This window comes from Protopterus annectens, chromosome 4.part0 (genome assembly GCF_019279795.1).
Source record: "Protopterus annectens isolate FY-2018-M chromosome 4.part0, PAN1.0, whole genome shotgun sequence".
In the NCBI taxonomy this organism is placed as follows: domain Eukaryota; kingdom Metazoa; phylum Chordata; order Ceratodontiformes; family Protopteridae; genus Protopterus; species Protopterus annectens.
The window spans coordinates 846,942,365-846,958,409 of record NC_056733.1 but is presented as its reverse complement, the minus strand read 5'-3'; the positions used below and the strand labels follow the sequence as shown (position 1 = coordinate 846,958,409).

The 16,045-nt window shown below is 44.2% G+C and overlaps 1 protein-coding gene across 3 annotated transcripts in view; it reads right to left on the bottom strand.

Moving 5' to 3' along the window:
- Nucleotides 1–16,045, bottom strand: part of TEX47 (testis expressed 47) — an 844,245-nt gene that overhangs the window by 684,901 nt on the left and 143,299 nt on the right. The gene's annotated exons all lie outside the window — the stretch shown is intronic.

The following is a 16,045-nucleotide window of genomic DNA, read 5'->3' as shown; positions in this document are numbered from 1 at the left end:
TCCTAAAGTGAACAGCACCTCCACCATTGTATGCACAGCTGTCAACACATCTGGCAATAAAGTTTGTGATGATTCATGTTGGTGAGATGATTCACATAGTTTGCAAGTGTGGCACATGGATAGTCATTGTGATGCATTGCAAGTCCGACCTGTATATTGTGACAGGACCATACATTATGTGTACATGTTGTGAATGGCCACATGGCAGATAGATTTGTGCATTACGGTTCCTGATAAATAATAACACTCTCACCTGCAACAGGCTGCTGTCACCGCGGAACACCAGAGGTACCTAAATAGGAGTAACACATCAGTATGAGCATAATCCACCCCTGTATAAAGGCAACAGGGAGCAATGTGCATAACATATATACCAGTACACTAGACTATACTATGGTGTATGCACATGTGTGCATACACAGAGTAGCATACTATAATATGCGGCATGTGTGTATACATGCCTTACATATGATGTTACATTGCATATTGTACAGTGACACATGCAGCTTTATGGAATATAGTTGTTATAGGTGCAGTACTGACTTACCAGGCAACTCCAGGCTCAGTGGTTGAGAGACACCCACCTCCACAATATCGGCTAAGGCTTGTGGATGTGGTTCTGCAGGTGTCCCCAGGTTGGCCAGTAGCTCCTCGGTACGTGTGAGTGAGGGCTGGGTTGGTGGTCCACCACCTGTTTCAGCTTGTTCCCTGGTGATTGTATTTGCACGCTGTATCGACCGTCTAATGAGGTCTGTACAGTGTCTGCGCACCTGCTGGTATGTGCGGTTGTGGCCACCCACATCATTAACCCTCCTGCGAAGTTCCGTCCACAGGGCATGCTGCTACTGTGCATCCTGTGGCACATGGCTGAACAGGATGTCATGATTATCGAGTAGCTATGGGATGAGGGCCTCATCCTCCAAGTGTGTAAAAGGGGGAAGCCTTGCACGAGGCATAGCTGGAAGACATAATGACGGAGACAGGTCACAGTACCTCAGAGACATACAGAGCTACAGATGAACATACATGTGTATCGCATTACTTCCATTTAAATAGTTGTATTTGCAAACCTACATGACACTGACATGTTTGTGTCACACACATGTGACACTCAATGTTGAGTGGATATTATCACCATATATGTGTGTGTGTGTGTCACCTGATTACATTGCTCATACTCCATGTGGTTGCTGTCTTGATGTGGGCATGTCTGTTTGCCTGTACTGGTGTTCCTACCTATCAGTACATGGTTGGATGTGTCCACATTAATGCAGTCGGCCTTGATGCAGTGTATATGTCACATATAAGGACTTACACTGCCTTAACAGACATGACCTGTGACCCTGCACACATGCTCACATAAGGTTTTATATGTATGTGTTCTGCCAAATACATCTACACGGCACTGTGCAGCAATTCAACATCCTGCCATGTATCACCTGTGTTGCACATGTGATACACATGGGACACTGGCTAGCCAGATGGTATTTGCAGGGATGGATATCAACTACGGCATGTACAGTCAAAGTCAACTAGTGGGCTATATGCCGTGGGCCATGTATGCATCTAGGATGAAATTTTACCTGGCAGTAGCTGACAGGTGGGTCTGTGGGGCCAGGTGGAGCAGTGCCACATTACTGATACACAGGGTTAATGATACATATACCATGCGGTCATCACACCATGTCTGAGAGGGGAGTGATGTGCAGCTTTGACGGACAGGAATGCATAGTATGGCAGGACTATGTCAAGTGTATGGGACAAGGATCTGTTCAGCATGTGTTAGGTGGATGTCCATGAAGTATGTGTTCGAGATCAGGATGAGTATGTGTAGCATGTCTGACATCACTGGGTTGGACATGGATTTTTTCAGGGTATGCATCATGCTACATAGTGGAGATAGGGAATGGGAAGGCTGGTGTAGGCCATCTGCACATGGCCAATACTCCTTAAAGGAAATATGTGATCTGATATGGGTCACTTGAGTGGTCTGTATGGCTGGGCAATGATCTCTATATTCATGAATGGCACCCTGTTATTATTAGGGTTTCCACATATGGCTCCCTGACAGGTGTGGTGACGTAGCTATCACAGGAAAGACAACTGCCCAGCTGCATCCCTCACACACAAGTGTCCATTATGACGACTGCTGCCTATGTGGTAGTTCATGGGTACAGGGTTATTATCATAGGAGTGACAATGCGAGTCAGCTATTTCTCCTAGGTCATAGTCATTCGCATACTTCAACAGGCAGATGCCTTTTGTTTGTCTGTGAGGTATGGACTACAATGAGGGGGAATATAATTCATTAACCCTGATATATTGTAGCTGCCACTGGTGTGATGATCACGTATTATTCAGACACCTTCTGTAGTGTTGTTTCTGCCAGCAGTCCTGTTGCTAAACACTCCTGTGACATAGGAATGTACATCTAGTATACCGAGTGTAGGTGGTACACAGTATGGGTGATGATGTCCTATGACCTGGCAAGGTTATGATATGCAGTGTGACATCAACCATACTGTCATCTACATCTGTACTGCTAACATCACTTAAGTGATTAAGGTTCATGGCCTTCCAGACCAGACTCAGCAGGGTAGTAGTGCAGCACTTCCCATTATCAGTGGTGTCTTCCCCTTTGTTGGGTTGTGATACCTGTTGGTGTGCACCATTTAGTGTGTACACAACCTGACATGGAGCTATGTTTTACATGATGTGTACGTGGAGAGCATCATGTCTTGCCATATGTGTATGATACAACCTGTGATGTGGGCAGGTCCCATGCAGACTAGCTTGTACCTGCATAGTTGTGGGTACAGGGGCCCTGTGGTGTACATGGATATATGCTTGTGTACCTGTTGGGGGGGGAGTGGCCGTGTTTTTATATTATCCAAGACCCTATCTGAATGCTAAGCACTTGTTCAGGACTTGTAAACAGTACGTAAGCTAATGATTACTATAGCACTCAATTTTCCACAGCACCTACAGGTAAGGGTGAACAGGTTATGCACATACTTTTCTCACTTGTGTAGAGTAAAGCTGTTGTACTCACTTTCCTCACTTATCTAGGTGAATATAGTTCTATATTCAGGCATGTCCAAGAGTCAACTGCCAGTGTTCTCACCTGTCTATCTGATGAATCTGGACATCTTGAGGCAATGTACACATTGCCTCATGTACACAGACAAGCCTCTCCGCCTACCACCTAACACTACAACCTGTTAGAGATGCACTCATCTAGCCAAACTGGAGGTAAAGGTCTCTCCAACCAAGCCTGACCCTGACTCTCATGTGGAGAAGGTACACAGTTGCACAACACCACACTCATCACATAAGCCTCACTGTATCAACCCCACCATTAACTGGGAAAATGACTCGTGTATCAACACATTAGCTCAACGGTTTCTGGAATTCATATACACCAATGCCCTGACTCAACATTTCCACACACCTGCCAGGGGCAACAATATCCTAGACCTAGTCATTGCCAACATGAGTGACTGGTGCTCCACACGTGAGGCCAACTCCTTGTTGGTCCAATCAGACCATGTGCTGAACACTGTTGATATCCACATCCCGCACTTACCCCCCATTAAGTGAACCACAGTACAATATGTCTACAAGGCCAACTACATGCTTGTTAAGGCAGACGTGGTGGACGTCATGACACCCATGCAGATGGACAGTACTGTTACAACTGCTGAATCCTACAAAAATGCACTCTAGAAGCACTTATAGGAGGGCATGGCTTCTGCTATCCCAAACAGAACCAGGACGCTATCCTCATAAATAACTAAACCAATCTGTTGGTCCCCTGCCATAAACATATTGTACTACAGGAGGAAGACACTGTTGCAAATGAGAGTACATACCATGCTTGGAGGAGATCCCTGTCCAGCCACAGTAAGAAGGTGAGATCCCTTATACGATCCTCCAAAGCTAGCTACAAAAGCTATAACACAACTAATACCAACAACAACCACAGAGCCTCGATGTCAACAACCAGATCTGCTCTGAGTTACAGCACAAAGGCACGAACATTACAGAAACAACTGATACTGGCAACATCCTGGCAGATCCCTCTCAAAGCTGCACACTCTGAAGGCAATATGACAGCATCCATGGGACCAGACAACATCACAGGCATTTTACATGAACTTTGGATTGTACTGTCTCTTCACCTATGCACCATGTTCAATAATAGCCTCACATCGGGCATAGTGCCCCCTGAATGGCGCACAGCAACAGTTATCCCACTTCACAAAGGTTGCGCCACAATGGACCACGGGACCTATTTCCCTATAGGCCTGACTAGCCTGGTCTGCAAGGCTATGGTGCATATCATGGATCACTGTCACAGAGACATTGGGTACCTCCCAACCATTGACCCCTCCCTGTTTGGCATTGTTAAGGCCGGACCATGCCTCCTAAACCTGGTGGGCTTCTGGCAGATAGTTACCAAGGCATTAGATGAGGGTAAGGAGGTCCACACAGCTTACCTAGATCTCTCATAGACTTTCAACACCATTCCTCCTTCTGGTATTATCAACATACCCATCTGCCTTAACATTAACCCCTACGTCATGTGATGGTTTACAAAGTGGCTCAAGGACAGAACACACACACAGTAGGAGTTGCATACCCTTGGTCCAACTGTATACCAGTTACAACTGCCGTCCCCCAGGGCTCAGTCCTAGGACCCCTCATATTCGGTATATACTTCTCTGACTTACAGACAAGAGCAGGAGGGCTTTGTCTGAAAAGGTTTGCAGACGACTGCAAACTAGGGGACATAATTGTTTCCCCAACTGTTACAAACACCCTCTGGAAGGGTCGCACTGAGATGGATACCTGGTGTTAATATCATGGCATCAAGCTGAATGCCTAAAAGTACATAGTCATCCCCTTTGGATATAACTTATTTCCCACGGACTACCACATAGGTGCTAGTTCCCTACATACAAAAAAGGTAATACGGGATCCGGAAACACCAGTAGATAGCAATCTCTCCCTCGATGCCCATAATGACAAGGTGGTTAGAATATCGTTCTACATGGCCCCCCTATCTCTAATGGGTTTGCATCCAGATCAGAGGGGCCATTATGACTGTACACATGTCATATCAGACCCATTAAAGGATACAACACCCCATTTGGCATATACCTTACAAGACAACTGCAACAGCTTGGAAGACCACACCAGTACCGCACCAAGAGGATTACTGACCTCAAACAGATGACCTATGCAGCCCAATGTATGAAACTCCAGCTGTACTCAGTTGCATACAGCATACTCACAGGTGATCTCTGCTTGACATACAAGGCCCATGTCCAACCCTGTATTGCTGGATATGCTCCACCTAAACAGAAGCCCCTGAGAGCCACATGCTCTAGGGATATACACCTGACCATAACAATGAGTAGGACGTGCTGAACAGATAGATTCCTGACCCGGACACACCCTATGCTTTGGAACGTGATTCCAATGTAAATCAGGCAGGGCCCCTCACGAGCACTCTTCAAGGGAAACCTTGACATGTGGATGGGAGACAGACATGTACCCAGGGATCACTGCAGTGGCTCTGCTGGACAGAGGCACAATTGGCTCTGCCGTTCAGAGGCACAGGGAACCAACCTATGGGGGTTGCGAAAGACAACACACGCTAGCTAGGCTTACAGATACCCTTGGTAAAACAGCCTAGTCCATACCTTTGCACATATTACACATCTTATGTGCATGGATAGTTAAATAGCTCTTCCACTTTACTTTGCTATCATGCTGATAAACTGTTGGCTCACTAAAAGACATATGTATCCTGTTATTGTGTATTGTAAATGCCAATTGACATAACTAATGTTTGCCTACCATTACAGTAATGCTATGTAGCTTGTAATACATATCTGCCTACAATACTGTACATTACACAGTTATTGGCACAATATCCCACAATGCAAAACATACTTGCACAGTGGCCCAACCTTCCACATGTTATTCTCTGTATTACACCCATACATATGGCTACAGTTATAATATATCAGCATATACTATCCCCTGTTATAACACATACTTGTTGGACCAACCCTGCCACTGATGTCGGCTGGTGAGGAGTATTTCTGTTCAAAGCCCTTATATAGCATCCCTTGTGGTGCATGTGGTGTTTGCCTTGTGACCTACAGCAGTACACAGAAATACTACAAGCATGACTATGCTCAACAATACATCACTACAAGATAACTGTTTCCACTATATATTGTGTGCACTTTAAATACTACGGAATAGTACTACATACACAGACATACTGACTGCTCTACATACCTTATTAGTAACCCAACGTATCGTTAACAGTTGATTCAATCCTTTTTGGTTTGTGTTTCAATGTTATGTGTAATGTTCCGCTGGTATATATGGATGGTTTGAATGTGTGATAACACATCCTTTTCTAGTTACATATTGGTAACATGTGGTATCCTGTCCACCAATTGCTGTTCCAAAGTAGTTAATTGGATGCACATCAGCTGTGCAGCTACTACATTAGCCCATACCATGGCAACAGTGGTGTATAAGTGAGTACTCCTTTTGGGCATTGTCTGTTTGCCTTACTTTCGAGGGAGACGGCCTAGATGTGTTATAGCGATATATTTCAACAGCTATATAGAGACACACAGAGATATATTAGCTACATGACTCCCATGGACTGTGTGTAATGGCTAGATGATTTAGTTCTACATGTGAGTACAGCTGTTATATTTCAGAACAGTGCTATTTATGCAGGGTTTGTTTGTACCTGATACTTCTGCAGATGTTTAAGTCTGGCAAGGATGTTTGTCCAGCTCAAGGACGTATGGCTATGCATGAACTGTTATGTGGTGTACAGTGTGCTCACCAGACATCCTTGATTTGGTGTACAAGTGTAGCATACTGTGCTGTTACTCACTAATTAATAACACATCCTGGTGTATGCACAACCCTCTGAAACGGGATTAGTGCAAACAAACCCTATTACATCAGCAGCTGTTCCACTGTATAACAGCCGCTATTTCACTCAGGGCCATGTTAGTCTGTCTCTGACAAGGTATGTTAAGGCTTCTGCAGATGTACAGTGTGTGAATGATTTGTGATGTTATTACAGTTTGTATTGTAATATGTTTGGGTGTGGGGGTGATGTTGGTGGGTGTGCTTAGCAAATGCAGGTGTGTAGGAACTGCTTTTATACATAATCGCTATGTGCATGAGGGTTCCTTTCCCTATCTGAACACCTTCCTTTTGTGGACTAATACAATGGTATTTGCAGGCTGATTCATTAAGGCACTGTTATGTGGTTCCTGTATAGCATGCAGGTGATGTTAGTCCTTGAATCCCTTCGGTAATACATCTGAATGTAATAACGTGTTGCTACATGACAGCTGTGTATTTCTGTCATAGGTATTTGCAGTCATCGTAGTTGTGTTGGTGACTGACCCTCTTTGGCTAGAGTTGCCACCTTTTCATATGTCCATGGTGGGTCCTTTTTGGGACAGACATCTGATTTTACAGGCTGACACAAACCCACGGTCAGTACTAGGGATAGAACCTCCATTTCTTGCCTAATTATAAGCTTATTCTTGTAGCAGTTTAGTAGCTTATTCTGTTTCCTGTACCATGTAGGCACTTTAGATACAGAAATAACTATTGTATGCAACTATTACAGTACATATGGGACATAATTATATCCTGCAATCCCAGGACATTTGCCACGTTTAATATATTTTGTCAGGATACAACTGCCCAAAGAGGGAGTGCCCCTCGCAAAGTGGAACAGGTGGTAACACTATCATTGGCTCATGTCCATAGCACATATTTGTAATGGTGTATAGGCATATACTCTCCATATCCTTTGTTCATAAAGGTTGGTAGTGGCGGAATGTGTGATTGCTATGGACTATGTTATACACATATGTGAACACGTCAACCGCTGTATACGGGAGACCTACGGAATCCCGAAACCACAGTATTCTGACGCACACAGTCCCAGGAACAGACTCCCATACCCCAGATTACCGACATCAACATTAACTCACGAAGGTAACATGAACATGGAACACACACATGCACACACAGACACACTGCTACCCAACACATCCAAACAAACCATCCTACACTATGTATCAGCAGGCAGCCAAGCCCCCTTACACACCCCATGTAGGTGTCTGCGCCCCACACACCACCCCCTACTTTAATATTCTACATCCTAGGTCGCACAAACAGATGCACAAAGCTAACCCAAAACCACACAATACAGTCCACCAACAACACACACCACACACAGAACACACATTTACATACACTACAGCCCTAAGATACACACGTACACACAGTAACCTACCCAAACTGCAACACCAGAAGCACTGACTAACTGTCCATTAACATTGTGAGATTACACCCCGCGCATCTGGTGTTTCAGTACTATGTTCTTTCGGACCTTAAGCCTCGGGATTACGTGCGTCAGTATGTAAAGCAGTCGGTATGTGGTAGGTATTCCATTTATATGTACCTCCATGGTTATGTAGATGTTGTTAACCTATCTATATATCTACATATATATGTATATCCCCATATATTGACATATCTCTCTCTCTCTCTCTATATATATATATATATATATATATATATATATATATATATGATGTGTATATATATATATATATATATATATATATATATATATATATATATATAAAACATACACCTTTCATTGTGTACATGCCGGTTTGTCCTATTTCAGCACATTCCTACCTTTTGTGTTTTATCCTGTCAGTATACACGACTGCCATTGGTACATCTCAGGTAGCTTAGTGGTATGTTATTGTGATGAATGTGTACATGGTTGCGTATTCTAATCCTGGCAGTGATATCTTACCTCGCAGAGCAGGCACTGGTAGTGCAAGGGTGATGAACGCACATTTCAGCAGTTGTGTGTTCCACATGTTTATTATTCTGTGGAGAACTACCTATATATGCAAGCTGTGTTTATGGTATACTATGTAACATGTACACATCTGTGAAGATTCCTGTCAGGGATACTCCCCATTATTTGGAAACACATCCCTGATTACATTATACAAAACACCTCACTAACACTCCGGGGAATCCTTGCAGAGTGGGTGGTGAACAGTAGCTACACCCCAGGGATCCCACAAATGGCTCTGTTCCACAGAGGGACGGTTAGTTGATTGATGGGGTGGCGACAGTAGACATCTTTTGCCTATGCTTATTAGTGGCCTAGGCAGTTGGGCATGTACCTACCTATGTATCTATGGACCTGTACATACAGTATGGACACATGCTGATAGCTTAATATACTGTTCAGGTATTGACTTACCTTGTGCCAATGGCGGTTGTGTGTACAATAGTTGAGGGCTAACTATGTAGGATGCACACAGTAGACCACCTCTATATGACAATTTACAGGTGGTCGTGTGTGTGTGTGCCATCCATGTTTGCTGTGTGTGCAGGTGGAGAAGGGTGTCAGTCCATGAGTGCCTACACTGTCAGTGCGTGTACTATACGTTCCCTCTTTGCCAAGGCATGGGCATACTGGGCACACCTCCATCTGCCTACAGGGGCTAGCACAGGGTGTTCGTGGTCTGAGCCCCCCTGTGCCTGTGGGTCCCTTGGCAATGAAGGTGGGCTGTGAGGGCCTTCACCATTCTGTCCCTGCTGCAGCTGTATCCGCAGAATCATATTGTGTAGCATGGCACATACTATGAAGATGTGGGCACACATTCCTGGAGAGTACTGCAAGGCTCCACCAGATATGTCCAAGCAATGGAACCGTGATTTCAGCATCCCAAACACACGCTCTTTGATGATTCTGGTTTCTGTGTGTGCCTCATTATGGCATTCTTGCATGGCTGTGTGTGCATTTCTGATGGGTGTCATCATTCACGGTTCCAGTGCATAACCAGCATCCCCCACCAGGTGGCCACATGGGATGTCCCCCCTGGAAAATACCTGATACAGCTGTGAGGCATACCAGATGTGGGAGTCGTGACAGCTTCCTGGGCTGCTAGCACACACATCCATGATAATGCCCTGGGCATTGCACATGACCTGGCAGCTGATGGAGGGGAATCCCTTGCGGTTTATGTAGCGCCTACCCTGCTCACCGGGTGGTGACTTGATGTGTATGTGCGTGCAGTCCATTGCACCCAGTACCTCTGGGTAGTCCGTCACACAGTGGAAGAGATGCTTATTGCTGGCCAACTCCTACTGCATTTGGGGGAAGTGTATGTGTTCATTGGCATGTGGTAACATGGCATCCAGGAACTGGAGGAGTACCCTGGATGCTGATGCCTGTGAGATCCCCGTGATATCCCCAGTTGGCCTTTGGAAGGTACCTGTGGCTAGTATCCTCAAGCTTACACATACCTTCGTGTCCACTGGGATGGGTTCCCCTCTGTTACTTCTGGCTCTGAGGCATGGCCGGCACAGCTCAACAAGTTGCTGTATGATGTCCCTGTCCACCCTGTAATGCTCTACTATCTCCAGATCATGTAGCCCCTGGTAGGTTACCCTGGGTCTGAACACTCGTCTCCTCCTCCGGTGCCTGAGATGGTTGTCAGCATCATCCTCCACACCACCGTCAGTCTCCAACACGTGCTGGTAAATCAAAGCTATGGCAGCCCCTAGCATATACATATTAAAAGTTCCCCATCTGTATACACCAATGGTGCAGAGTGTCTGGGAATACACAAGTGTGTGTGTGGGGCTTTCACACCTTATACTATTGTGCAATGGATGATGCTGGTGTAATTGGGTGTTTTTGTGCTATTCCAGGTGCAGGATATCTTAATTATTGGTTTTACAGCAGGTACTGCTATTGTGGGGCCTTTGGTGTTGACTTATGCTTGTCTGCCATGATTCATCTATTGCCCTTTACTTCTATTTTCAACCCGATTCACCTCCCATTGTCAGGCATGCATCCAGCTGCCGATATTCTTGTTTTGTACTTCCACAACCCAGGATTGTGTTGGTAAATGTGTTATGTAGCTGATCTACAGTAAGTTTGCTTTGTTCTGCTATGACAGTTCTCTTTTCTTTGCTGTATGGCACCTCCCCTTTCCTGTTCTGCAGGTAGCTGCTAGCAGGCTTGTTAGCTGTTGTCTATGGCCCACTGTAAGTTTCTAGGTGTTAATTACTCATTTGTACTCCAATTACCATGCTGCAGCATTTTCTTATTGTCTTCCCATATTCTTCCTGTTTCAACTGTGGTGCGTGCCGCGCACATCCGTTTACAGGGTTTCGTGCACGTTTTCATCCACATTCGCATGAACTTTTGGTTACCCTGCATGCTCTCAGCTAAGCAAAGTTATGGCTACTTCCACACCCCTGTCCTGCGGCTTTGCTTAGCAACACTCAACACGGATTAGCAATGATCCAATGTGCTTACAGATACGGTGGCGCACCCCTCTCTTGATGTCATGTTTACCTCCAGGCCATTCTTCGGTGTTGTAATGCTACGCCGTGTGGTACATCCTTATGCCGGCGGGACGTTTGCGATTCAGTATTACTTGACTCATTTGCATGGCACTGACTACTAATTCCTAGTTACCGAGCAGAACACTGTCACAGACCCTTAGCAACCCTTGCGCCATGGTTGTGGTGTAGCATGCTTGCCATTGACTATTATGGGGAATTCATGAATTGTGTTACATTGCAGTTTTATGACATCTAAATATATTTTCATTGTGATCCCATTTGCACACCGATGCACTGCGAATTTACTTTGCGTTAGTGTGGCCATGACATTAAATGTTATTTTTTATGTGTTGTGTATGTTTTTTATGCCATTGGCTATACATTTAGCCATTGGCATATATTAACATTATAATACGTAAGTTTGGTCTGCTTTCATGGCTCCGATTTTATGTTTGAAAAAATGTAAACCGTTTTTGTTTTGGTTTACATTTCTTCATGCTTACACTATGCCTGCACCACTTCCTGAATCGCTATATACCTTCATTTGCATGCTACATTGCTGTGCATGGGGTAATTAGCATACATGCGCTGGGAGCTGCGTAGCTCTGGCATATGTTGTTAGTGCACATGGAAACAGCTCATACCTGAATCGCTTGGCGGCCATATTTGGCGTTAGATCGCCGACACTACTCCTGTGCCTGGTGCAAGCTTCATGAATCCCGGGGAGGGATTACAAATGTATTTGACTTCTTCAGTAGAGCAGGATATCAGCAGTCAAAACTAAATATGATTTCAGGGCTTCATTACAAGGGGACAAAGTGAAAGCACTGAGGCAAGACCAGCTCCCCGTCTCACACACACATACACACACACACACACACACACACACACACACACACCTGCACACATCCTAAATGTATGTATATATATATATATATATATATATATATATATATATATATATATATATATATATATAAACTCCACAACCACAGTAACTCAAAGAAGGGAGAAATTCCTCCAAAAAGGACATCACTGCCAGCACAACTCTCCAACAATAATTTCCTATGAATGAACTCCGCTTGTTGACGTTCATTCTTTAACTGCCAGTAGGGTAACTTGATTTCAGGCCTTAAGAGAGAGATTAAATATTGTCACTTATACTTGGGACATGTAATTCAAACTTTGACTGTCACTTGACTTTTTCTTCCTAACATTGGAGAGTCACTTTTTTGTACTTCTCAGGTTGTGCTGCTTCTCTTCTAGTTACTTTTATCTGAAAACTTCTGATACACTGTGGAGGTTGCCCACTAGGCTGAGATTTGAACCCTATAGCTGTGCCAGTGGGGAGTCTTATTGGGGACCTGGAGAGCGAGGGAGTGACCAGCCCCAGACTGACTGTGATCTCTGTGTGCTCTTAAGGGGAAATTGCACTTTACTGTGTGTATTTGTTATCCTTTCCTCCTATATGAGATGCCCCTCACTGGTGTTAGTGGTGAGGATTGAGGATCCTTGATTGCTGGGCCAGAGCATGAGCATCACACCCCTCTATAAAATGGGAATACTACACAGCCTCATATCTACAGGCACAGAGATTCCTGGACTTCGTAAATATAAACACCTTTGACCAAATAGTGAATACACCCACTAGAGGCTCCAACATACTAGACTTTGTGCTCACAAATATGGGAGAACGCTGACCCCCCCCCCCCCTCCATGTCTCATCCCCCCTGGTAAGGTCCAACCATAAAGCTGTCTCCTTTGAAATCTAAATCAACTCAATAATTCCGTTAAAACCAATAACATGAATTATTCCAAGGCAAATTACTTGTTATTAAGTGATAGTTTGTCAAAATTCAATGTCCCACTGAACCTCCAACAACACACCACCCTATGCTGAATTGCTCTCAGAAACTCTGTACAACCATGCCAATGGCTGCATAGAGGCTGCTGTACCTACTAGAAGTAAGCCCAGAACTAACTCCAGGAACAAGCTGCCCTGGTGGCATCCCAAATTAAACAGGGTGTACAACAAAAGGAAAACAATTATGGCAAAAATCAGGAAGTGTAATTCCCATAAAGATAAAAACTCTCTCATCAAATAAATAGGCAACTAAGAGGGCTAATTAGGTCAGGCAAAGCTAACTTTGAGGTTAAGCTATCCTCCCAGATGAAGGATAACTATAAAGCCTTGTACAGCTATGTCAGAAACCTCAAGGGAAGCACACAGCAATGTGCTGAACTGGTGGTTGATGGTGCCACATTCACTAAACCTGGCAATAAAGCTAACCTGTTTGTGGAAAAATTCAGTTATAAATTTACCCCTCTTTCCCCACAACCATCACCTGAGTAATACCCTCAAAGATAACCCATTCATCTATACCTAGGGAGCATATACTGGTTGCACTCAGTAAAGCCAACAACAAGGCCTCAGTGGGTCACAGTAACATCCCAGAATGCCTCCTGAATAGTCTAAAATACAGCTTATCTAGACCCCTTGAGCCATTATTTAACTATATTTTTAAAACAGGCTTTTTCCCCATGTGAATGGAGAACTGCGATGGTCATCCCCCTTTATAAGGAAGGACTTTCAACAGATCCTGGAAACTACAGACTCATTAGTCTGACTAATACTATTTGCAAAACCATTGAAAAAATTATCATGAAAATTATCAGCAAGGATATAGGTGACCTCCAGAAACTGGATTCATCCCAGTTTTTTGCCAGTGGAACGTCATGCTTACTGAATCTGGTGGACTTCTTTGAAAAAGTTACTAAGACAATGGATGAGGGGGAAATGGTGCATACTGTATACCTTAGATCTGGCTAAAGCATTTGATACAATACCTTACTCAGGCATTGTCAACAAACTTACAGAACTAAATATAAATACTTTTATAACATGCTGGATAGCTAGCTGGATCATTGATAGGACCCAGGAGGTGAAAATAGATGATTCCACCTCCACAAAGAGGCCAGTCACTAGTGGAGTCCCCCAGGGCACTATGCTAGGCCCACTCCTCTTTGACATCTACTTATTGGATGTCAAAGTCAATGTCACAGGCCTTTGGCTAACCAAGTTTGCAAATGATTGTAAACTGAGAGCAGTCAAGGAAGCCTCCAAGACAAGAGCATCCTTCAGGAAGGTCTAATACAGACAATTGCTTGCTGCCAAAGCCATGGCTTAAAACTCAATACTAAGAAATGAATTATAGTACCCTTTGGGAAATCTGCCACCCCAAGTAACTATGTCATTAACACCCTTAAAAGTTGATTCAACAGTCAGGGATCTGGGAACTCATGTAGACAGCAACCGAGCCTTCAACCAACATGTATCCAAGGTAGTAAGAAAATACATCTATGTCGCTCAAGTTATAAGGAAGGGCATGGCATCTAGATCCAGACACATCATCATACCACTGTACGCAGCCCTCATCAGACCCATCACAGAGTATAATGCCTCCTTCAGTATGTACCTGGCTAGACAGTGCAGCAACTGGAACATCCACAATGCTTCCTTACAAAAAGAATATAGGAAGTAAACACAATGTCCTACTATGATCGCCTCAAAGCCTTGTCTCTTTACTTGGTATTATAAAGACTTTTGAGAGGTCATCTTTGCCTGGCATAAAAGGCATCCTTGAACCCTGCTTAGACTAATCTTTTGAACATATGCAAAATAAACAGCATCAGAACTACTAGACTGAAAGATCTAAATTTTGATTCCAACATAAATAGGACATACTCGAGAAACAGATATGTTTCTCACAGAATTTCCATTCTCTGAAACAGGCTCCCCATCCATGTGAAGCAGAGTTCCTCCCTATCCCTATAAAAGCTCAAGTTGGACCTATTGATGGGTAATCAGAACTTCACCCTTGGTCTGGCTCCTATGTCTCTGATGAACAGAGATGGTCAGTGAATCACCCACCATAAATCAATATAAATCAAATTTGTGGGTCACATTTGAGTTGCATGGCTACGCTTTTGAGGGCTCTAGTGGTCGTTAGCCTGGTATATACCTATTGAACTTATGAAACTATTAAACAGAGTGGATCATTACATCTTCAAACACAACCAAGACAAATGGAAGTGAGCTCTGTGGTGAAGAGGTTAAAGCCCTGACTAGTGCCCAGGTGACACAGGTCTGATAACAGCTTGGGGTTCTGAGGTGCTGACAAGGGGGGATGGACATACCTAGCCTGGTGGAGGTAGGCATATGAGTGCTCCTTGCAGTTGATCTCTAGTGGAGGTCTGACACACAAATGGGTGCATTGTCTTCATGTAGGTAAGGTACTGGCTAAGTTGACACAGATGAGGGACTGTATACCAGCATGCCCATTGCAAGTCTGTCCTGATACAGTACATATGTGAATGCAATAAGGAATTAACTTAGAGCAAAATAAAAATATCCTCATCAGCAGTAAATATGATGCTGCCCCAAGGCACCTCAATTTCCCCACCAACCCTAAACATGAGTAAAAGAAAGTCTCTGGAAGGCTTGTTTGGTTTGGTAAGCCTAGGTTATAACTAGAAGGTCTTGGGGCTAGCAGATGGTCAGCTGTATGGGGCAGAGGGGACAAAATAA